The sequence below is a fragment of the Budorcas taxicolor genome, chromosome X (genome assembly GCF_023091745.1).
Source record: "Budorcas taxicolor isolate Tak-1 chromosome X, Takin1.1, whole genome shotgun sequence".
Lineage (NCBI taxonomy): Eukaryota > Metazoa > Chordata > Mammalia > Artiodactyla > Bovidae > Budorcas > Budorcas taxicolor.
The window spans coordinates 46653062-46678960 of NC_068935.1; the positions used below are offsets into that span (position 1 = coordinate 46653062).

Consider the following 25899-nt stretch of genomic DNA (forward strand, 5'->3'; position numbering starts at 1 on the left):
GATAATACTGGAGTTGGTTACCATTTCCTTCTCCAGGGGATCTAACCTGTGTCTCTTAAGTCTCCTGCATTGCAGGCGGATTCTTTACCACTAGCACCACCAGGAAAGCCCACTTGGTCTAGTTTCCATATATTTTTTGCTGCATTCTTTTTTGATGCTCACAATACACAACCATTTTAAAAATGATTGTCCTAAACCAAGCTAAAGTTTAAACTCAGCACATTCCAATAATCCCCCTTTTGTCTGCCTCCACTGTGTAGCACCTCTTCTCTTTCTTGATATACTCTTTATCCAAATCAGTTCTTATCATTTCATTCACTGTCCTCATTTTCTATAAATCACTGATTGTATGCACATTTGTAATTCCCACACTGCCAATGGTGACTTTCTAGCAGTAGTGAAACATATCCAACCCCATTCAACCACCTAAATTATCTCTGCCAACGCCAGCAACCCAAAGATGCTTGCTCAGGGAGAACAATTCCCACCCCAGCCACATGAGGGAGCATAAGCAATGATCTTAAAAGGCACAAAAGTGTGGAACAGACATGAAATTCACCAAAAGCAATCTTGGACTTCTTTCCTTGGAAATAAATGGCACACCCTCCAATGGAACACTCTGCAAGCTCTCCAGTGACAGTGCCTAACAGTTCTAAGTCAGGCATTATTCCAAGCATTTCAAATGTATTAAATCATTCTCTACAAAACCTGCATGAGATTGTCATTATTATTATCCTGATTCTACAAATGAAGAAACAGGGGCACAGATTTACAATATAAATGGAGCATATAAACAAATTATTCTGGAGTTAAAATAAAGGATTGGTTGATTACCTATAACTGCTTTATAAAATTCTCTGACCTGAATCAGGGATCATGGACCTTTCCATACAAAAGACCTGATCATAAATATTTCAAGCATGGGGGGTCATATAGTCTTAGTTGCAACCACCCAACTCATCCATAGTATATGCATGAAAGGAGCCACATGCAATGTATAAACAAACAGACGTTGGCTATACTCCAAACTTTCTTAATGGACAATGAAATCTGAATTTCATATAATTTTCATATATCACAGGACATCATTCTTGGAGAATGGCATTGAAACATGTATAATATCATGTAAGAAATGAATTGCCAGTCTAGGTTCAATGAAGGATACACGATGCTTGGGGCTGGTGTGCTGGGATGACCCAGAGAGATGGTATGGGGAGGGAGGTGGGAGGGGGGGTGAAAAAAATAATTAAAAAATAGAAGTATTCTTAGATTATGGGAATCATTCTCCCTAATCAAGGAGCATCTTTAAGTCATATAAAAACAGGAAGCAAGCTGGATTTGACCCATTGGAAAGAATTTGTTAACCTCTGGTCTAAATCAGTAACATATATCTGATAACAAATCCACCACCCCAAAATCACAAGGATAAATTAGTTCTCAAGTGCAAACTGTAACATTAAAAAAAAGGATGAAAGGAAGGCCAACAGGAAGAAAAAGAAAGAAGATAGCAGGAGGGAGACAGAAGAAGGAAGGAGGGAGGAGGGATTCACTTTAATCTAGTCATTATATTTCTAAGAATGTATTTAAGTAATCATGAATGTGTGCAAGAATTATTTCTTCCCTTGGATGTTCATACCTACATGATTTATAACTACAAATAGACAAACAAAATCCAGGTAAATAGCATGATGCAACAAGTTAAATAAATACAGTAAACCAATGGAATACTACATTGAATGCCATTTTGTCAAAGAGTTTCCATGACATCTGATCATGATCATAAGACAAAAAAGGAAAAACAATGTAAAATATGTAACAATGATCTGATTTTTACTAAAAACGATACAGAAATAAAAATGACTGAATAATATGTATGAAAATGTTAACAATGGATATCTCTAGCTGGTGAGTTATACAAGATTTTTTTCTTTGTTTTACAATATTCCTTGTTTTTAATATTTTTTTACAATGAATATGTGCTACTTTCATAATCAAGAAAAGAACTTAATCTTTTACCTGCATCTATCCCAGTGAGGTAGTTCTATAAGACTTCTGAAGAGTTTCTAAATGTTTCTACTGGTTTTAAACATGTTGGGCTTAGTATCACGAAGAAAAAACATCTTGTCTTCCCTGATGGGCTGGCTCTTCTGTCCATGATGATATCAGTGAACCCACAGATAACCATCATACATGCATACCACTAAGAAGTACAAAAGCAGTACTCAGTGAAATTCACACTTACTGCCCCCAACATCTTTTGAACCAGAAATTTCTCTGGAAGCCATTTTATAAGCACTATTGCAAAGTTAATAATTTGAATATTACATTCACTTCTTATGCTTATGGGGATATTTTCAGGTCACAGAATATCCAAAAATTAGATGGGAAAAGGGCAGACTGACCCCCTCAAAAGCTTTCCCAAATTAACTAAAGATACATTCCCAGTCAACTTCATTGATGCTTCTCACAAGGAAACCAACAATACTGAATTACCTGCCTTACAGCCTCCCTGAAATAAGGCAGGGGCACAAACAAATGAACAAAATGTATTAAAAGAAAGCAGAAGATAAGAGTATTAAGGAATGAATAGTGTCCTTAAGATATCACTCGTCAAAGATGAATCTGTATTGAAGCAAACTGTTAGACTGGTAAGACATATTGACAAAGTACTAAGCTCTCAAATTTGGGGTCCTTATCTAACCTCAAACTTTAGACACCAAGACCTCTCACTCATGACTCACTTCTCTACAACTCAAAGGGCTGAAAGAAGTGCCATAAAGCTTCTCATTGGCTTCAGGCACCAACCTGAGGCCAGCGCCAATCTCAATGGCTCTTCCATCCCATATACATCATTTTCAGTCTCATTCTCACCCCACTGTGGTGCTTCTCTCTGCTTCAAGCTTCCACTGCTGCCCTTGTCCATCATTGTGTGTTCTGATTCCATGAAAAGAGGAATTGGGTTATTTGCTGAACCTTGACAGAATGCTCCTCCAGCTCCTACTTTTATTGAACCCTAACTATCTTCTGATGACACTGCCTTCCCAGCAGACTTTCTAGTGAAGACTGGTTACTCTTCATATTTCACAAAGTGGGAATAATGGAGATCTGAACCTGTTATTTACTAACCCAACACCATGCTCATTATTCTCGAATTCTCATATAAAAACCTCTGGTCTCTTAAATGCTTGCCTCTTAGCTATCTACCTCTTTGTGACTCCTAATAACTTCCCCCATTCATGACCTATTCAAGATGATTTTAGTTTATGGTTTATTGCCTCCTCTACTACTGTGTCCTGACATCATCCTTTAGAGATCTGCATTGCCTTTGCAGCCACAGACTTATCTCTTCACTTCCATCCCTACCTGGCCTGGATCTGATGGCTAAAAATTGAAGCTACTTGCCCTCCAGCCCCCTCAGATTCTTTCCCTCATGGTCCTTCTGCCACCACTCCAAATTCCAAACCGTAACCCAATATTACAATCTACCCTTGCTGATTCACTAAGCAAGAGAAAGTCATGCAAACTGGGCAGTTTGGCAACATTACAAACTCATGATCTCCAACCTCTGCTGGAGTTTCAGCCACACCCCCTTTATACTTTTATTCAGTCCATACTCTGTCTTCCCCAACGACCATGTTAAGCCTTCACTACCTTGCTCAAAAGCTCCTGCTACCTTCCAATCTCAATCTCTGGCTTGCCCCCTGCTTCACTAACACAGCAGAGGTTTTTGGATATAATTTTCTTCATTTTTTCCAGCTCCAACATAAACAGTCACAAATCACATCCTTCCTCATTTTTTTTCCCTCAAAAATGAGAACTGGCGGGAATTCCCTGCTGGTTCAGTGGTTAGGACTCGGTGCTTTCATTGCCAACGGCCTGGGTTTGATCCCCAGGCAGGGAACTAAAACCTCATGTGCCACATGACTCATCCAAAAAAACCATGAAGACTGTAAGGACCATCATCCAGTTTAAGGGCAATCCTTCCCCTGGGCCTTGGTCCATACCCTCTCCTGTCATCTCTCAGACACTGGCATTCAAGTTTCATTCTATATTTAAACCATCCTCTCCATGTAGACCTTTTCCTTTCATACTCCAGTTATGTTGGAGTCTTTTCATAGCTTACAATTTTCAAAAGTACCCTTCTGTTAGGATGTGTCCCCAAGAAACTAGTCCCTCCTCCCCTTCCTGACCCAACAAAACCACTAGAAGTCCGAAACTATTCACGATATTCCTTTCCTTCATTTTCTACTGATCCCTCATTCATCTGCATCTTGCTCTTCCCACTTCATAGAAGGGGCCCTTGGGAAGGTCAGCACTAACTTCCAAATGTAAAATCCTCGGGCTCTTTGCAAGCTTTCTCTTTCTAGATCTCTTGTACATAACAGTGTTGAAACATTTGCTCCATTTTCGTGCAAGGTTGTAATACTGGATTAGGGTTTGGAATTTGGAGTGGTGGCGGAAAGACCATGGTGGAAACACTTCCTCCTCCTTTGGTGTCCATGACAATGCATTCTAGTTCTGCCCGCACCTATCCGACTCATGGCCTCCTTGTAATATCTGCCATGGGATTCAGGACTGGACCCAATACGGTCCAGCATCAACACGTGTAGACTAGATGGGACTCATTGGATTTCAATGCCCACCACCACAACTTCCCAGCCCTCACACCACTTCACCAGTGGTATGTCCTTGTTGTAACTGTCAACGCCAAATGTAAATTTTTAGCGATGAGATATATCTTTTGAAAGAGGATGGCTTTATCATCTTTATCTCACATTACATGATATAATATTACATATAAAAACATTAGTATATTTCCCCCTAAAGTGAGGAGAACCATAACATGGATTAGCACAAAAGGTCCTGGTTTAACCATTTAAAAATGAGAATACTAACATTATCCTCAAAATGTAATGAGGATTAAATGAGATAAAGGGGCAGGAGAGACCAGAACCGTATCCAGTACATGGCAAGTGGCATGAGACATGTTTGCTGAATCCACACCTAGAGTCAGTGGGTGACCTTGGGCAGTAAACAATTGGTTGGTTGCAAAAACACAAAGTTAGTAAAGGCAAGTAAAGCATCAGTCAGTCCAACAAATTGTCTGGGGTACTCGGATCAAGTCCAGGGATTATGATCCCCTAGCCTATGTAACCAAGTATGCATGTGCTGACGTGGCAGGGCACCATCTCTGGTGGGAGGCCCAGTGGGCTTCCAGTCTTCTCTCCATGATTCCTGTCAGCACCATGATGAGAACCAGTAGCAGCAGAAAGCTGGGAGAGCTGGAGTCTGAGCTGCCCTGGATGGCAGGCAAGGCAGGCATGGAACACATTTGCTGCTGCTCCAACCAGTATGCTGTCAACACTCTCCTCCCCCAGCTATGACCCGGCATACCTCAGCCCACCCATTTCAAAAGCTGCCAAACACCAGCATCAAGAAAACCAGTGGCAGATGGACTGGAATTTGATTTTTGCAAGCAGTCATTCTGGCATTATGCAGTCAGTCTTTGAATACTCTGCCCCCCTCCCCCCAGATTAATGAGGTCACCATGGGAGTTTGTGAATAGACACAGGAGGTGAAACTGCCACATTTCTTTAGCTCCTCTTTTTTGGCTGTCAAGTGAAATTACCCAGTGTGGCTTTAGCAGTGCCCGAGGCAATCACGAATTTAGCACACATTACACATATCCATTGCATCTCTTCTACCATGCCCCTTATTCAAAGTGGCATTTGATTGTATTGGGAAAATATCTGTTCTTATGTAAGTTTCCTTAGACCTTATAAAATGTACTGACACTATAATCTAACCAATACAGAAATTTTTACAAGACAGTGATCTTTCTTCATTCGAGAGTGGCATATATATAGCACTTCCCCGTAATAGGATACAACTTTTTCTTTTACATTTTCCTTAAAATATGTTTAAAAACTTCCCTACATACTAAACACACAGTGTGATATAGGAAACTTTCAGTCCAAAGGAATATAGTGTGTCACACATATTATCTTTCATGAGTCCTTAAAGACTCATTTGTAAGTGTCTCAAGCTCTTTATCTGCCTAAATATAATTTCACTCACACTTTGTGGTTGCTGCATGGATTCAGTTTACAATCCAAAGGAACACACTGATGATGACATTTAAAACACAGGATGCCAATTCACATCTGTGCTTCTTTTGTTCAAAATAGGAACAGGTTTATTTCAAGTCAAGTTTTCACTCAATACTGACAGCCATAAAGAGAGATACATCTTTAAACATGCTAAACAAAAGGCCAAGGGCCTTTTGTACCCTTTCTTTAATGTCACTGTAAATAAAGAGGCGTAAGAATGCAGACAGACAAGAAGTGAAAGGACAATGCAGGACACAGAGAGGAAAACCTCAGAAATCAACATGGAAATCTATTCTTCCAGGCCAGTTATTTCTTTTTCAGTTTTTGAAACAACATCAGAAACTGTCATCACACAGTACATGCAGATACATTTATTTGGGGCAAATTGACTTGTTTCTACATGCTTTCGAAAGAATGGACGAAAGGCAGACAATAACCATCATAGAGAACCCCTCTACTCAGAGGTTATTTGACTAGGGTGAGTGAGTTCATACACATATTGCCAATCAAAGACGTCATGCAGAGCTAAGATCACAATGTATACAGAGCTATTTTGACCTGCATTATCCTATAGATTCCATATCATTCAACAGTTTTATAAATGTAATTTTAATATTATATATAAAACTCCATCATATGGATATACCAAGATAAAAATAAGATTTTTAAAAAAATAATTGTACTCAATTTACTTTTGATTGGCTAGAGAGATTGGAAGCCTGGCAGTGGTTAAAGCAGTCATATAACTAAATATAGCAATCCTTGAAATTTTTTTGTTTGCAATTCTACAGAATGCCTTGGGAATCCCTGACACTGAGGCAAAAGAGCAATCAGACATCTGTGCTATGAGAAAGACAAAGATAGAATGATGATGGCCCAAATCTCATGCCATTCCATCTCTTGCTACAGGTCCTGAAAACGTCCATGCTACGTTTAGGTTAAGACTGAAGTGTGTATATGTTTGTATGTGTGTATGCTACACAAGGAGGAGGGGTGTGATCATGGAGTACTTTGACCAAAGTTCTGTTTTAACCTGTTTTATATACATAAGGCAATTAGAAGGCATTTTTTGCATAAAAGAAGGTTCTGCTGCCAAACACATAAGCATGCACACATGTGCATGCACACACACACGCACACATAAAAATTTGGAAAGCACTGGTGTAGAAGAAAAAAACCAGTATTGGAGCCTGTGGACTGGGTTCATATCCTAGTTCAATCATGTTAGCAGTTCAATTCAGTTCAGTTGCTCAGTTGTGTCTGACTCTTTGTGACCCCATGAACCACAGCATGCCAGGCCTCCCTGTCCATCACCAACACCTGGAGTTTACTCAAACTCATGTCCATTGAGTCGGTGATGCCATCCAGCCAGCTCATCCTCTGTCATCCCCTTCTCCTGCCCTCAATTGTTTCCAGCATCAGGGTCTTTTCAAATGAGTCAGTACTTCACATCAGGTGGCCAAAACATTGGAGTTTCAGCTTCAACATCAGTCCTTCGAATGAACACCCAGGACTGATCTCCTTTAAGATGGACTGGTTTGATCTCCTTCTAGTCCAAGGGATTCTCAAGAGTCTTCTCCAACACCACAGTTCAAAAGCATCAATTCTTCAGCACTCAGCTTTCTTTATCACCCAACACATCCATACATGACTACTGGAAAAGCCATAGATTTGACTAGATGGACCTTTGTTGACAAAGTAATATCTCTGCTTTTTAATATGCTGTCTAGGTTGGTCATAGCTTTCCTTCAAGGAGTTAGTGTCTTTTAATTTCATGACTGCAATGATCATCTGCAGTGAATTTGGAGCCCCCAAAAATAAGTCTGCCACTGTTTTCCCATCTATTTGCCATGAAGTGATGGGACCAGATGCCATGATCTTCGTTTTCTGAATGTTGAGCTTTAAGCCAACTTTTTCATTATCCTCTTTCACTTTCATCAAGAGGCTCTTTAGTTCTTCAAATTCTGTCATAAGGGTGGTGTCATCTGCATATCTGAGGTGATTGATATTTCTCCTGGCAATCTTGATTCCAGCTTGTGCTTCATCCAGCCCAGCGTTTCTCATGATGTACTCTGCATAGAAGTTAAATAAGCAGGGTGACAATATCCAGCCTTGACATACTCTTTTTCCTATTTGGAACCAGTCTGTTGTTCCATGTCCAGTTCTAACTGTTGTTTCCTGAACTGCATACAGATTTCTCAAGAGGCAGGTCAGGTGGTCTGGCAATCCCATCTCTTTCAGAATTTTCCACAGTTTGTTGTGATTCACACAGTCAATGGCTTTGGCATCATCAATAAAGCAGAAATAGATGTTTTTCTGGAACTTTCTTGCTGTTTCAATGATCCAGCAGATGTTGGCAATTTGATCTCTGGTTCCTCTGCCTTTTGTAAAACCAGCTTGAACATGTGGAAGTTCACAGTTCATGTACTGTTGAAGCCTGCCTTGGAGAATTTTGAGCATTACTTTACTAGCATATGAGATGAGTGCAATTGTGCAGTAGTTCGAGCATTCTTTGCCACTGCCTTTCTTAGGCATTGGAATGAAAACTGACATTTTCCAGTCCTGTGGCCACTGCTGAGTTTTCCAAATTTGCTGACATATTGAGTGCAGCACTTTCACAGCATCATCTTTCAGGATTTGAAATAGCTCAGCTGGAATTCCATCACCTCCACTAGCTTTGTTTGTAGTGTTAGCAGTTATATGACTTTAATTAAATTATCCTTTCTTTCCAAATCAGCAATTTCCTGATCTGTAAACTGGAGACAAAATATACACCTCATAGGGTAATACACATTAGCTGAGGCTGAATTTACCTGCTTAGTGGTCCATAGAAAAGATTATATTAGAAGGAAATCACCATGAAGTCAGGTTGTCAGATTCAGTCTACATATAATACTGCTGCTGCTGCTAAGTCGCTTCAGTCGTGTCCGACTCTGTGCGACCCCATAGATGGCAGCCCATAATCTTAAATACCATCAACCAATTAGCTCAATTAGACAAGGGTTGACAAAGGATTGGCAAAGGGTTATGGAAACTTTTTTTGTAAAGGTCAGATAGTAAATATTTCTGGCTTTGCACACCATACCATCTGTCACAACTATTCAACTCTTCCATCCTAGTGAAAAACCAGTGAAAGACTATATATAAATAAATGGGCAAGTTTCGATACAACTTTACTTACAAAAATAGTTAGTGGTATCCCTGCGGGCTCTACTCTGCCAACTCTAGTTTTGAAGAGTGCATAAGATCATCCTGGCAAGAAATTGGGGAAACAATCGCACAAAATCCTCTATAGAACTTGTCTTACAAATAAGAAAGAAGGGATGAATTTGAACACCAAGGGAGAGATATAAATTGTATTCTTGCCCCAGTGGTCTTAACCCAATGACAAGTGACTTTCTAGATGAGGGTTAAGGCTCATCAACTTGAGTCAACAGCAACCAACATAGACCCTCTTACTAGAAAGCCACAGGTCCTGCAATAATGGTACTGGATTCTCCCACTACTAGACAATCTGATTAGATACTCTGCTGGCAGCTGCACATATTCAATGTAAATGTCCATCAATAGAAGAATGAATGAAGATGTGGTACATATATACAATGGAGTATTACTTAGACATCAATAGTAATGAAATAATGCCGTTTGCAGAGATGAGGATGGACCTAGAGACTGTCATACAGAGTGAAGTAAGTCAGAAAGAGAAAAACAAATACTGTATAACATTGCTAATATGTGGAATCTAGAAAAATGGTACAAATGAACTTATTGTCCAAAAAAAAAAAAAAAAAAAAGAGTTACAAATGTAGAGAAAAAGCTTATGGTTACCAAGCAGGGGAGGGGGTAGGATGATTTGGGAATTTGAGATTGACATATATACACTACTGTGTATAGAATAGATAACTAATGAGAACCTACTGTAGAGTTCAGGGAACTCTATTGAATGCTCTGTAGAACCTAAATGGGAAGGAAATCAAAAAAAGGGGGGATATATATACACCTATAATTGATTCACTTTGCTGTGCAGCAGAAACTAACCCAACATTATAAAGCAACTATACTCCAATAAAAGTTAAAAAATAAAAACACAAACTACTGTCTCCAAACAATTTATTAATCTCATAGTTCTGTAGATTGATTTGGCTAAGTGAACAGTTCTTACTTGGGGTCTCTCTGGCAGCTACAGTCAGATGGAGGTTGATGTCCTGCAAAGTTTCACCTGGGCTGGATGTCCAAGAAGGCTTTTTCACTAACAGGTCACACACCCTCAGCTGGGATGGTTGGAGCAACTGGTGGCTGGTCAAACATTTCTCTCTTCATGTGGACTCTGAACATCTAAGCTCTCTCTAGCATGAAGAACTAGTTCAGATGGATTTCTTACCTGGAATGTGGCTTCTAGCAGGATGAGCATTCCAAGAGATTCAGACCAATGTTGCTCCAAAGCTTCTTATGATATAGTCTACAGGGTCATCAGTGTCACTCCCACCACATTCTAATGGGCAAAGGCCAGCCCTGGCTCAAACAGAAGGCCTATGTACACGGAAGTATTGTTCATTTGGATGCCATCTTTGGAAACCAGCTGATAGAAGCATGTCAAAAAGTATCCATTTGGAAGAGCAAGTTTTTGGAACAGTGCTCGGCTGACTTCTTTAAAGGTCTTAAAGCCAAACTAGATCACAAACTCAAAGCTTTCACTATCTCCTCATAAATGTGTGTTTCTCGAGATCATCTAGCTACAGAGTATGTGTCAGAAGTTTTGGTTAAAGCCTCGTCACCTCACTAAGGGATACACAGAGCCACTTTATAATAAAGATGTAAAAATCTCTTCAAAGAAGCTGAAGGTAGTTTAAAGACATTTTGTAAAGCTGCTGACCTTTGAGGAGAAAAGCAATCCTTGCTCAAGATTCTAGTCACAAAGCCTGCTTGAGGGTAAATCCAAAGCAAGAAGATAACAGTTACTGGATTATTCAACAAAAATAGTGGAAAAGATAAACCAAAATCACAAGGGACCTGACAGAACACTCAACCCAACACACAGGGCAGGTGTGCTTTCCCCAGTAAGTTTTAGGGAGCTGACCTTCTGACCAACTACTCTATACCATGAAAAATAATCTGCATGCATTATTTCTCACAACTGCTCACTACAACCCCATGAGGTCATTATAAAGTAGGCAGTAGCATTATTCCTATTTTATAGATAAGTAAACTGAGGCTCAGATCAATTGACTGATTTGCCCAAGGAAATACATAGGAATTGGCAACAAAAGGCTCTAAAGCCAAATCTGCCTGATGCCAAATCTGATGCTTTCTTTCACTATGCCACTCCACCCCTCTGGCCAGCCAGCATCTCTACTTGTGAAATAATGAAGCAACCATTCTCTCCGGAAATGGCTCTTTCCAATATGGGGCATTTCTAATGATCAGGGGGACAGAGCCATGCTTCCTTAGTGTACATTTACCCCAACAGTTTGTGTGGTCCATCAAGAGAAGTCTTTCCTGCAGGAATTCTTAGTCTCAGAAGGCATGGCTAGGTTTTAGCAGCACCATAATTCCTTGGAACGATATGTAAATTGTCCTGTTTACAACCAGTTTTCATGGCAGCGGATCTACATCTTTGATCAGATTCTCGAAAAAAGATGACTGAAAAAAATTTAGGAGCAACCAATCTATAAAGAAAGCAGAGCTGTGTCCAGTGGGAGCTAATGAGCTGTCTAATCATTAAAACAGCAAATAGGGACCCTGGTCTTCACAAGCTCACATTCCACTTGGAGAGATACAAAATGCATCTGTGCAAGCAGAGCAGGTACAAAATGATACCATCCATGATCAACAGGTCCCTACAGGGCTGAGCCAATGCTTTCCCCACAAATTATTTTGCCCATTCATTTCTTTAAATGAAATACCATGTTAATGTCAAACACAGGACAGAGATTAAACAAACAAACAAAGAAACCTTTCATTTCATTTTCTCTGACCATTCTCTGGTCAGAGCAATGATAGGTTCCCCACAGTCTTATCCGTTCACTGTCTTTGTCCCACCCATCTCCCACCAACTTCCTCCCTCTACAGCCTTCGATACTTCTCCAGAGTTTACCTCAAGGGTCTTGGAAGCAGAATTTGAAACCAAGTATAGCTTTGAACTGGCTTCTCAGGTGGTGCTAGTGGTAAAGAACCCGCCTGCCAATTCAGGAGACATAAGAGATGCGGGTTCGATTTCTGGGTTGGGAAGATCCCCTGGAAGAGGAAATGGCAACTCACTACAGCATTCTTGCCTGGAGAATCCCATGGACGGAGGAGCCTGGAGGTCTATGGTTCAACTCGCAAAGAGTTGGACACAACTAAAGCAACTTAGCATGCATGCATGCGTAGTCCTGAATGTGGTCTCTGAGAGCCCACTTCTTTCTACACTTCCCTGTAACCCTAGGTCTCTGGGTTGTATCTAACTACCAAATGAGCTTCTTATGTGTTTTACTAGATAGGTGACACCAGAAGTTGTTAGGAACTGCCAGTTAATGCATAAAAGACCGTCCAAGAAGGAAAGAGAAGAACCCTCAGAGCCACAAAGGAGGACGTGGCTTGGTCGCCAGGAAGCACAGGTAGGAAGGCAGGCACCAGCCAAGCTAGCGAGGAGCCTAAGGAGTTTGGATACATGGGCGGCAGCAGGTGGGAGCTTCTGTCTGCACTTTGCGGCTCACTGCTGCCTACTCTGCTGGGGTCTGAATGATGGAGGAGTCATGACAACGGGGTGGATGGATGTTTCTTTACTCATTTCTCTGCCACCTTCCTGCCTCCACCCAATAACCTTGCAGTCTCAGGAGGCAGATTGCACACATTTCAAAGGAACAGAGGAGAACTTCAATGGACTTTTTGTTCTTTTTTTGAATTTTGTGGTGCCAAGGAAGAATCGGCCTTATTTGTCAGCTCTCCTCTCCCCGCCTGGTGAAATAATTAGAAGGACAGAGTCAGAGTATCTGATTACGCTCTAAAAGAAATGTGGTTGATATTCAAGGGCTAATTTGGAGAGATTTGTGGGTCTCCGTTTTCCCCTCAGCTCTGTAGGAAAACTTCCAGTTTGCATATGGATTACATCAAAGCAGAGCAAAATTGGAGTTTCTGACAGCTACTGCTTTATTAAACAAATCAATTTTATTTGGAAACGTAAGTTACATGATACTCCTTTTTCTGTATCTTTTTTGAGGCAGGGTACTGTGTAAATAAATATTAATAGTAACAATAAAAATGCTTAAATTCATGCACAAACTTTGAGAAAGAAAAGCCAGAATATTCAAACTTATTCATCCCAATGGGGGCATATCTTTCTTGGACACTTGGATTTAACAAGCCTTTAGTAATTGCCTTCTAGGTGATTTTATCCGGAGATCATGAGGCTTACATTACCTCGTGAGGTCCCATTTTAGGGGCGAGGAAATCAAGGGTAAGAGTGATCAACCAACTTGTCCAAAGTAACCATGTTAGGAAATAGAAAGGCGAGAAATTTTGGTTCCAAGTTCAAAGCACTTTCCAATACACACACCTGCTTTCTCATAGGGGAATAGATAAAATCTTATTGACAAAAAAAAAAAAAAATCCAGGTAGGAAACTTCCTGGCAGGCCAGGGGTTAAGACTCCATGCTTCCACTACAGAGGGTGTGGGTTCGATCCCTGGTGGGGAAACAAAGATTTCATATGCCATGAGGTGCAGTCAAAAAAAAAAAAAAAAGGCAATATAAATGCACAAGGCATTTCATGTCACCCACTCCTGTGCTTCTACCCTCAACTGTCATATTTCAGGCATGCTCCACTTCAGGACAAAATGACTGCAGGCAAAGCTCCAGAAGCCCCTTTCGAGTTGCTGAAATAGGCAGTCATCTTGGAAACAGTTAAGCTCCCAACTGATATGACCTTTCCTTGCATAGAGCAAGTGCTAACTAAAAGTGAAAATTAGTTTCAGGAGAGCTGATTTCTCTCCCTTGCTAGAAGTCTTATTACCCCTCACAACTGTCTACAGAGCAGGAGCCAGGAATGTTCAGCTATAGAGTCCACACACTGCATGAGCATCGTCTTCTCTCCCTGAATGATCATGGCTGTCTCGCTCCAAACAAGACTCCTAGAAGCACCATCAACATTTACCAAGTGCCTTTCAAATATGGAAATACACACTTTATAATCACCATAGCAAATTCCACGTACTGAGTACTTACTCTATGCTAGCCACTGTGCTAAGTGCTAGAAATGCAGTGACAGACAGTGTCCTGGAGCCTATATTCTAGAATGGGAGAAGGAAGTTAATGCTGTGATCACCCTTCAGGGGGAGAAATTGTCCAACAGAAAAATTAATTACAACAGGAAACAGGTCTGGACCTCAGGGAGAATTTCTAATAAGAAGAAACATCTAAGTTGAAACATGCAAAGAATGAAAGGGAGTTAGCTAGGTGAATGGGGGAAGGAGGAAGAGAATATGATCCTGACAGATGGAATAGAAAGTGTGAAGGATCAGAGGCAGGAGAATGTTCTAGAAACTGAAAGAAGTACATTATGACTAAAGTTGGAAGGGTGGGTTAATGGTTTGAGAGCTAAAGAGGTAAACAGGGGCCCATTCTTAGAAGGCCTTGTAGGTCATGGTTTCTGGAGTACACTGAATTACTCGCCATAATGCATGGGTGGCAATTGTGGAATTTCAAGTGCCATTGAAGACTGGACTTATTCTTCATAAATATTTGTTTTGTTGATTTTTCTACTCCCTATATTTACTCTGCTTAAAGAAAAGCCCTCTGAGGAGAGATTGGGTTTCTGAAAAAAATAAATATTTTTGTCATATTGTGCATGTGTAGCAGATGGAATTAAAAATATGTCTTAAATTTATTTGTTTCAATGTTTTAAAAGATTGCTGATGTTCCTCTTTTCAGTTAAAAAGTAAAAGATGTATGGGCATGATTTATAATAATATTACTAAGGACCATGTATTCTGTTATATCTGCACGAAGAATGGCAAGTGCAGTGGCATTTGTGGTGTCTAATGTGTGAAAATATCCCACAGCAGTGAACAGACCCATTATAAACACAGTATGGCACCTGTCTTTCCATCATCTCTTCACCTACCAATACATCTTCTGCCTCATTTCGAAGTTCACTCAAAACAGCCCCCCACAAAACATAATGGCAATGTGATCTATAAAAATAGGTAAAGAAAGAGACATGTGTACCCCAATGTTCACCACAGCACTGTTTACAATAGCTAGGACATGGAAGCAACCTAGATGTCCTTCGGCAGACAACTGGATAAGAAAGCTGTGCTATGTATACACAATGGAATATTACTCAGCTATTAAAAAGAATGCATTTGAATCAATTCTAATGAGGTGGATGAAACTGGAGGCTATCATACAGAGTGAAGTAAGTCAGAAATAAAATCAGCATTACAGTATACTAACGCATATATATGGAATTTAGAAAGATGGTAACGATGACCCTATATGTGAGACAGCAAAAAGAGACACAGATATAAAGAAGACTTTTGGACTCTATGGGAGAAGGTGAGGGTGAGATGACTTGAAACATGCATATTGTCATATGTGAAATAGATCACCAGTCCAGGTTCCTTGCATGAGACAGAGTGCTCAGGACTGGTGCACTGGGATGACCCAGAGGGATGAGATGGGGAGGGAGGTGGGAGGGGGGTTCAGGATGGGGAACACATGTACACCCATGGCTGATTCATGTCAATGTATGGCAAAAACCACTACAATATTGTAAAGTAATTAGCCTCCAATTAAAATAAATAAATTAATTTTTAAAATAGGTAAAGAAGTTAGGAGGAAGGGTAAATCAATACATCACTAACGTCAAGTCTAGACAGGAAGTCCTATAGAGCTGACAGAAAATGTCCCAAACTGTATCTTGAGTTTTCCAGTTGCCAAAAGCAGAGAAGCAATTATTTTTAATTGTGATCCTCAATCTTGGCTGCTCATAGGAATCACTAGGAGGGAAGGGGGCTTTTGAAAAATTATCCTTGCCTGAGAGTGGATATGCCTCACCAGGCATGAATATTTCTAATATGCAGGTATGGTTGTATTATTCAGTGGATCTGACCATTCAAATAACAAAATTCCAAATACTCATAAGTTAGAAAACACGTTAGTTGCTCATGAGAAACACAGCCTTTCCTGGTAGTGAGGACAGAGAACATCTTCCCTTGGATGGGTTCTTCTAAAGGGTAGAGAATGGGAAACTGCAGACAGTGCCTTCAATACCAATCCCTCCCATCAACATGATGACAGGCTTCTGACGAGTTCCAGTAGAACCCTCCATGGGCAATCCAGAGCCTAATGCTGAAGTATGATTCAAAGAAGATAAGTTGTGCTTCCTTAGTGGCTCAGTGATAAAGAATCCACCTGCCAACATGGGCGATATAGATTCGATCTCTAGTCTGGGAAGATCCCACATGCCACGGGGTAACTAAGCTGGTGTGCCACAACTACTGAGCCTGTGCTCTAGAGCCCAGGAGCCCCAACTACTGAGCCTTCTTCGAGCCAAAACTACTGAAGCCCGCACAGCCCACAGCCTGTGCTCCGCAACAAGAGAAGCCACCACAATGAGAAACCTGCGCACTGCAACTAGAGAGTAGTCACCACTCGCCACAACTAGAGAAAAGAGTGCACAGCAATGAAGTCACAACACAAAAATAAATAATTTTTTTTTAAAAAAAGGTTTGTTTAGGAGGCTTGAGGTTTATTTCATGGACACCATTCTCTGATGTACTCACTTCATTCAGGAAGAGCATTTCTGGAGCAGCAGACAGAAAAATTAGTTTATTCACCCATTACCCACCAAAAAGAAGCCCTTCAGAAACTCAGGAATATTTCTCAGCAGCCAGGCAAAGCAACAGCTCAATGTGCAATAATTCCAGATGATATAATTAAAGTACTAGAGATATGAAATGTCCTTCGTTTGCCAAGGGACTGGTGAGTAAACCTTAAAAGTCATTTTTATGTCAAGCAAATACTTAAGGATCACAGAGAAATTCACTAGTGATCTGCGGAATAACAGCACACCAGACCTGCAAAATAGGGGAAGATTTGAGAACTGTATTGATTTTGACCTTTACCAATGCAACAGAAACACCTTGGCTTCACAAATATGATTAAGCCTCCTGGGTGATGGAGCTCCAATTCTTATAATCCACTTTAAAAATCAAATACCACTCCAGATGCTGTCATATGCATGTCATTCTGCTGCTTCTCAAGGCCACCCTCTGCTTGGAATCTGGAAGGCCAGGCCTCAAGGGTCTCCCAAAAGTCTGTTCTTCCTCCCTTTGTCTGAGTTCCATGCTGCTTGATCACCCCAGAGTCTCTGCTTCTTCTTAGCTTGTACTGTGGCTGAAGGTACTTCAGCACGAGGCTCTGGCCCACCCATGGAGAACTCTACTGTGCAGTATTTTACTGGTAGAAAATATTGTCCACCAGTATTTTCAAAGATTTTTTTTTGTCCCAGGATTGAGTGTGTGTGTGTGTGTGTGTGTGTGTGTGTGTGTATAAAATCTGACTCAGAAGTTAAATATTTACAAAATAGATAAAGGCAGAACTTCTCTGGTTGAAGAAAACCCATCACCTCCCGTAAAAAAAATTTTTTAAACCCACAAACCTTTGGTCTCCGGAGGTTCAGCTTGAAACCACTGCCTTGCAAACAATCATGGGTTTAGATGAGGGTTGATGCCCTGACCACAGTTTCATATTAATAAATAGTCCTGTTATTAAATTATCTTCTAATTACTCCCTTGGATGTACCACTTGTTCCCTGCAAGAAATTTAACTGATAAAAATACTAAAATGACGTCTACAGAAAGCTTACCAGGATCACCTTCTATAAACCTTCTTGCCTGCCCTTACTCCCTTGACCTTTCTAGAATATTTGATGATGTTTACAGCCCTTGATCACTGTTCTAAATACAGTATAGGTATATTCTTTCAAAATATTCAGGACACTGGGCTTCTTTTAGTTGTTATGAACAGGCCAACCTCTTCCCACACCGTTCTACATGCTGTTCCCTCTGGCCAGAATGCTTTTCCATTTGTAGTTCCTTCTCAGCATTGAGATCTCCACACAGGTTTCAGTTTAGATGTCGTCTCTTAAAAGAAGTTGTCCTTGACCCATTTAAAAGTAAGCAACTATTAGTCAATATAATGGCACTGTTTGTTTCCTTCATAACATTTTCACCATTTGTGCTTATTTAATTAAATAATTATTCTCCAGGAGAGCACGGGATGTCTATCTTTCTCTCCACCCCCAGGGCTGAGCACAAGATGTTGCAAAATATCCATTAGTGAACGAAGTCAGAAGAACAGAAGAATATGTTCTACATACTGTTGTTGAAATTTTTATCTCACTTAATCCATAGAACAATAATGTGGATAAGTAGATATTAAATTCCATTTTGCAGAAAAGGAAGCCAATCCTCGGTGAAAGTAAATAATTTGCTGAAATAAATGAACCAACTAGTAAGCTTGGAATGGACATTTGAAACCAGGCATCCTTAACTCTGTGGCTCTTTCTTGTAATAGCTAACGTTTGGCGATGGCACCCCACTCTAGTACTCTTGCCTGGAAAATCCCATGGACGGAGGAGCCTGGTAAGCTGCAGTCCATGGGGTCGCGAAGAGTCGGACACGACTGAGCAACTTCCTTTTCATTTTTCACTTTCATGCATTGGAGAAGGAAATGGCAACCCACTCCAGTGTTCTTGCCTGGAGAACCCCAGGGATGGGGGAGCCTGGTGGGCTGCCGTCTATGGGGTCGCACAGAGTCGGACACGACTGAAGTGACTTAGCAGCAGCATTGGACAATAAAGGACAGAAATGGTAGGGACCTAACAGAAGCAGATGATATTAAGAAGAGGTGGAAAGAATACACAGAAGAACTGTACAAAAAAGATCTTCATGACCCAGATAATCACGATGGTGTGATCACTCACCTAGAGTCAGACATCCTGGAACGTGAAGTCAAGTGGGCCTTAGGAAGCCTCATTATGAACAAAGCTAGTGGAGGTGATGGAATTCCAGTTGAGCTATTTCAAATCCTGAAAGATGATGCTGTGAAAGTGCTGCACTCAATATGTCAGCAAATTTGGAAAACTCAGCAGTGGCCACAGGACTGGAAAATGTCAGTTTTCATTCCAATCCCAAAGAAAGGCAATGCCAAAGAATGCTCAAACTACTGCACAATTGTACTCATCTCACACGCTAGTAAAGTGATGCTTAAAATTCTCCAAACCAGGCTTCAGGAATACATGAACCGTGAACTTCCAGATGCTCAAGCTGGTTTTAGAAAAGCAGAGGAACCAGAGATCAAATTGCCAACATCTGCTGGATCATCAAAAAAGCAAGAGAGTTCCAGAAAAACATCTATTTCTGCTTTATTGAGTATGCCAAAGCCTTTGACTGTGTGGATCACAATAAACTGTGGAAAATTCTGAAAGAGATGGGAATACCAGACCACCTGACCTGACTCTTGAGAAACCTATATGCAGGTCAGGAAGCAACAGTTAGAACTGGACATGGAACAACAGTCTGGTTCCAAATAGGAAAAGGAGTATGTCAAGGCTGTATACTGTCACCATGCTTATTTAACTTATATGCAGAGTACATCATGAGAAATGCTGGGCTGGAGGAAGCACAAGCTGGAATCAAGATAGCCATGAGAAATATCAATAACTTCAGATATGCAGATGACACCAGCCTTATGGCAGAAAGTGAAGAAGAACTAAAGAGCCTCTTGATGAAAGTGAAAGAGGAGAGTGAAAGAGTTGGCTTAAAGCTCAACATTCAGAAAACTAAGATCATGGCATCCAGTCCCACCACTTCATGGGAAATAGATGGGGAAACAGTGGAAACAGTGGCTGACTTTATATTTTGGGCTCCAAAATCACTGCAGCCATGAAGCCCGGAAGTCAAGGTGATTGCAGCCATGAAATTAAAAGACGCTTACTCCTTGGAAGGAAAGTTATGACCAACCTAGACAGCATATTAAAAAGCAGAGACATTACTTTGCCAACAAAGGTCCATCTAGTCAAGGCTATGGTTTTTCCAGTGGTCATGTATGGATGTGAGAGTCGGAGTATAAAGAAAGCTGAGCGCAGAGAATTAATGCTTTTGAACTGTGGTGTTGAAGAAGACTTTTTTTTTTTGGAGAAGACTCTTTAGAGCCCCTTGGACTGCAGGGAGATCCAACTAGTCAATCTTAAAGGAGATCAGTCCTGGGTGTTCATTGGAAGGACTGATGTTGAAGCTGAACTCCAATACTTTGGCCACCTGATGCAAAGAGCTGACTCATTGGAAAACACCCTGATGCTGGGAAAGATTGAGGGCAGGAGGAGAAGGAGAGGACAGAGGATGAGCTGGCTGGATGGCATCACCGACTCAATGGACATTTGGGTGGGTTTGGGCGGACTCCGGGAGTTGGTGATGGACAGGGAGGCCTGGAGTGCTGTGGTTCATGCGGTCACACAGAGTCGGACATGACTGAGCGATTGAACTGAATGTTTATTGAGCACTTACTGTGTGCTAGGCCTTTACAAAGTGCTTTATGGACATTCTCTCATTTTATTGCTCACAATAACCCAAGAAAGTGGTAATCATTAGCCTTCATTAACAATGAGGAAACTAAGGCTCAGAGAGGTGAAATGACTTATGGGAGATCACACAGCTGGGAAGCAGTGGAGGTGAGATGAGTCCAGTTGGGTCTGAGTCCAAAAGCCATGTCCTTTGGACCAAGAAGTGCTAGTGCCTTTAGAACAGTTAGAAAACCTAACACCTAGAATAAGGAGAGGAATAAGGAGAGGCTACGTAGAAATGACTTACCCATTATTTCCCAGACAGGATGAAGAGGAAATGCTAGGCTTATTCTTGGAAACAACAGCATGCTGTAACCAGAGGTGGGGAAAGGCAAAAATATTCAGCTCTCACTTCACTTCTATCATCTCCATCAAAGGTAAGGAGCCGAACATTGGAAAGGCAACATGAAGATAATTTGAAAGAAAATGGAAGAGGGCTGAGCTAATTAAGGAGGCTGGAAAAGCATCCATGGCTATCCTAAGGGATTTCAACTGAACAGGGATAGAAGCTTCATCACTCTGTATCCCTACAACAGCAATGGTCACATCACAGGTACTACATCCATGTTTTAGGAATGAATTAAACAAGTCTCCTGACCCTCCTAGATGACATCACAGGCACAGAGATCACGTGGAGATTCAATTTCCGAGTGACTCTTTGTAATCTCAGAGAAAGAGAAGAATGTGAGTCATGTCCAAAGACTACAGATATGCCAGCACATTTCCAAAAGGTTGACCTCATTTAATATTTTCAAACAAATTAAATGAGATCAATGGGATACTTTCCCAGAGTAGTTTAACAGGGTGACTTGGGGGAACTTTTCTGTGAGGAACCCCAGTGTTCACCATCACCTTTTGTTACATTAATTAAGCCTTTACTGTGTGCAGTGGAAGCATTAGGTGTTTAAAGTGTTTATCTCATTTCCTTCTCATAAGAGCCCTAAAAGGTAGGTATTTCATTTTTCTCTTTTCATTGGTGAGAAATGGAGGCACAGAGAAGTTCAATGCCCTGTCATCCTACTCCAAAGCCTGGCCACATAATAGCCCCATCAGAATACTGTAGTAAATCAACCTACCAAGGCAGTTGCAGACACTCTCCAGTCATATGGGTTAACTACTGCTGCTGCTGCTAAGTCGCTTCAGTCGTGTCCGACTCTGTGAGACCCCATAGACGGCAGCCCACCAGGCTCCACCATCCCTGGGATTCTCCAGGCAGGAACACTGGAGTGGGTTGCCATTTCCTTCTCCAATGCATGAAAGTGAGAAGTGAAAGGGAAGTCGCTGAGTCGTGTCCGACTCTTCGCAATCCCATGGACTGCAGCCCACCAGGCTCCTCCGTCCATGGGACTTTCCAGGCAAGAGTACTGGAGTGGGGTGCCATTGCCTTCTCCATGGGTTATCTAAGAGACTCACAAAATAAGGAATTCAGGTCACTGAAGCATTTCTCGTGTGAGAGGCTAGAAATTTAGAAATGGAGGGCAACAGAGGTGTTCAACAGCAGGGAAGAGAACATAGATTAGATTGGCAATATCAAACGACACTTAAGAATCAAACCCTTGGAGGGGTTGGGGGACTGGGAGGGGAGATCAAGACTTGACTAACAAAACAGCTCAGACAACCTTCAGTAGACTGACACAACGTGTATGCTGACACAACAAAGGTTTCTTTTAAATCTCCTATTATGTAGAACAGAATAAGCGGATCTGTTTTCTATTATAACACATTTAAATGAATAAGATTGCACTCTTGAGAGGATTAGCTAGGATTAGAACGTGCATAGAAAAGCACTGATGCTCATATATGGGAGCTGGTTGGGACAGAATTTCCATCTGAGTCTCTTTGGTAGGACAGACTTCTCCCACTGACACCTTAAATTATATCCTGGATGACCTTCCTTTTTAATTAATTACATCTATTCATCCATTTAACTCACATTGACTAAGCACTTAGTGTATTTTCAGCACTGTGACTGGCCACCTTTTAGCTTTGCTCTTTCAAGTAAACCCCAATATGTTAATAGAACTCAGTTGCTTGGGTAACTTTGATTCTGTATTCTAGTTGCAATTGTTCCTAACTTCTTCAACTAACCCTAATGGATATTTTTTAATCACACTAACCACACCAATTTGGGTTTTTTATTTAATGTGAAAGCAAGCATTTGAACAAAATGTTAGTAACCTAAGTCAGGTGTGCCCACCTGACATGCAGCAAAGCCAATCTACTAAAACTGACTTTTGGTAAAGGAAAGCACAGTTTTTATTTGCAGGGCACCAAGTGAAGACAATGGGCAGCTAATGTTCAAGAGACCCAAACTCTCTGATGGCTTTCAGGCAAGGGTTTTTAAAGACAACATTATGAGGGTCAGGGGTGTGTGATCAGCTTGTCAGCATTCTCCTCATTGACTGGTGGTAAGGTAACAGGATGATATTTTGGGAATCTCAACTTTCTGCTTCTAACTGGTCTGGGAGCTTGTGGTCAACATGTAGTCATGTCCTCCACGTTGGTGGAGGTTTTAGTTAGTGCAGAACGACTCAGAGATAATACATCAGATTATCAACTATATTCATTCAGGAGGAACTGGGAGTCTATGACTGTATTGTTCTCATCATTACTGCTTGAGTCTGCTACTTGTAAAGCTGGGAGGGCCAAACAAGAAGCAGGAAACATAGAGGGGTTTCTCTGAGAAAGTCCCACAAGGTCCAGCTTGTTTCCAACCCCCTCTTTTTTTTTCAATATTTCTCAGTCCTAAGAAGAAAAGGGGTGGGACAAGAAAAGGAATAAAGTTTTGGATAGAGAAGTTAATCATAAATTCACCCAGGAACTTGGTTTTAGGTGGATTCGGTTTAAAAAAAAAAAAAAAACAAATCATAATACTCAATGATTGTGGAAGAACAACATAGAAAATGCACTAGTATGATTTTTGAAAATCTTATAGATAGCAAAGCACAAAAGCAGCTTTTCTCTACAGAGAAAATGATGCCCATTCTTCTGTCAAAAACACTCAAAAACTGTTTATGTGTTTAGTAGTCTGTCATGGAGAGGAAACAGCCTGAATGATTTGAGCACATGAGTAAAACTGCTGATCTATCAGAATATTCCATCATAGTATTTGACCATACAGGGCATTTAGCCATTAGCTAGAAGAATGGGCACGTTTATAGTACCTAAGAGTTTAAATGAAATTTACACACAGAGATAATGTAAACACTCTTATCTGTGTCTGTTTCCATTTGAAAAGCCTGAGCTATGCTCTATTTATATAAAAGTGCTGTTATTCTTAGCAAGAGATGGATACTCTCTGTGGTACATAATAATGCAGCAACCAATCATGCAGAACACAGGTTTGGTTATTTGGAGGCAGATCCATAATAAGTGAGTCATTTGGGCCACAAGTCATTCCAAGAATGGAGAGCTATGGTCCTATAATATCCCAGGCAGTGGTTTAGTGCAGTCAGAGAAGATATAATCAGCTCATTGTTGGTACCTGAACTTGAGAGTTTAGGGATGGAACAATGCATGAATTACACAATGATGGTCAATTCTCAACTGTAAACTGAAACTGTCAAATATAATTACTGCAGTGTATGTCACCTACCTAGTAACATCTACATATGTAAAAATATTTTATTTTAATAATAAATTAATGATTTATTTTGATTTCTTAACTTAAACATTATTTTTAATAGATAGATGATCCACTGTAATTTATTCAATTTTGTGCAGTGCTCATCTCAACTGAATTATGTGTAATTTTTTAGACACGGCCCTTTAAATATTTTATGAACTGATGTAATGAAAGAGTGAGTTCACTTATCATTGAAAGACATCACCATTATAATGTTAAATCTGAATTTCAGACAATTAGATTTTTTTAATGTATTACGGATTCTGATTAGTGCATTATTTCATTTCTAAAAATCTACATGCAGCTTTTACAATCTGAGCCTATGGAAGACTGAAAATTTTCCTTGTTTCTGCATCTTTACAACGCTTGTCACACTCCCTGGCACATTACTCCCTGGTCCTCAATTAGCTTGTGTCAGTTATTCCTCTCAGCTGTGTGTCATCTTTGGGGATGTGTGCTACATTCCCTCATCTGATGCGTATACGTGAAGGGACTTCAGCTGGAGTAATAGCCCTGGCTGTTACCCACCTGTGACTTACCCTACTCTAAGAAGAGGAGTAAGTTACCTAACTGGTAGTGCACATGCATTAGGCTACACTGTGTAGTCAGGAAGAGCTCATTAATATTGAAAAGCCAGAAGTGTAGAAAACAGTTCGGGGGATTCTCAACAAGTTAAACATAAAATTACCATATCATCAGAGATTCTACTCTCTGGTAATCTACCCCCAAAGAATCAAGAGCAGGTATTCAAACAAATTCTTGAAAATAAAAGATCATAGCAGCACTATTCACAATAGCCAAAAGGTAAAAATAAGTCAAATTTCCATCAATGGATAAATGAATAACCAAATGTAGTAAGTCTGTGTTGTGCTGTCCTTAGTCGCTCAGTCGTGTCCGACTTTTGAGGGCCCATGGACTGCCGGCTCCAGTCCATGGGGATTCTCCAGGCAAGAATACTGGAGTTCTATTCTTGGAAACATAAATGGAAAGTGCCATTTTCTTCTCCGGGATATCTTTCTGACCCAGGAATCGAACCAGGGTCTCCTCCATTGCATGTGGATTCTTTACCAGCTGAGCTATTTAGGAAGTACATAGTATGACTATACACTGGCAACTTTTTCAGTCATAGAAAGCAATAAAATAGCAATACATGCTACAACACAAGTGAATCCTTGAAAACATTTTGCTAAGTGAAAGAAGCCAGACATAGAGAGCACCATATTGTATGATTCCTCAAATTCCCAGAACAAGCAAATTCATAGAAAGAAAATAGAATAGTGGATGCCAGGTGTTGGAAGGAAGGAATAAAGGGGTACTGGCTTAATGGGTATGATGTTTCCTTTTGGGGTGATGAAAATATTTTGGAACTGACAGAGATGGATAGTTGCATGACATTGTGAATTGTACACTTTAAAATGTTTTAAAAGATAAATTTTATATCATGTATATTTTACCAAAATCCTTTCAAAGTGCATAAGTACTGGAGATTCAGTCTTTTCTGTACCTTTCTGCTCAGAATCAGCATCCTGGGTAAATGTAGGGTTAGGGTTATCCTATGGA

General features: G+C 40.6%; 1 protein-coding gene and 1 non-coding gene across 4 annotated transcripts in view; one reads left to right on the plus strand and one right to left on the minus strand.

Moving 5' to 3' along the window:
* The window catches only part of FGF13 (fibroblast growth factor 13), a 575233-nt gene that overhangs the window by 360634 nt on the left and 188700 nt on the right, over positions 1-25899 (minus strand). The window lies entirely within an intron of this gene.
* On the plus strand, positions 3829-3901 carry TRNAE-UUC (transfer RNA glutamic acid (anticodon UUC)). Its single transcript has one exon. It is a non-coding gene; the product is annotated as a tRNA-Glu (tRNA).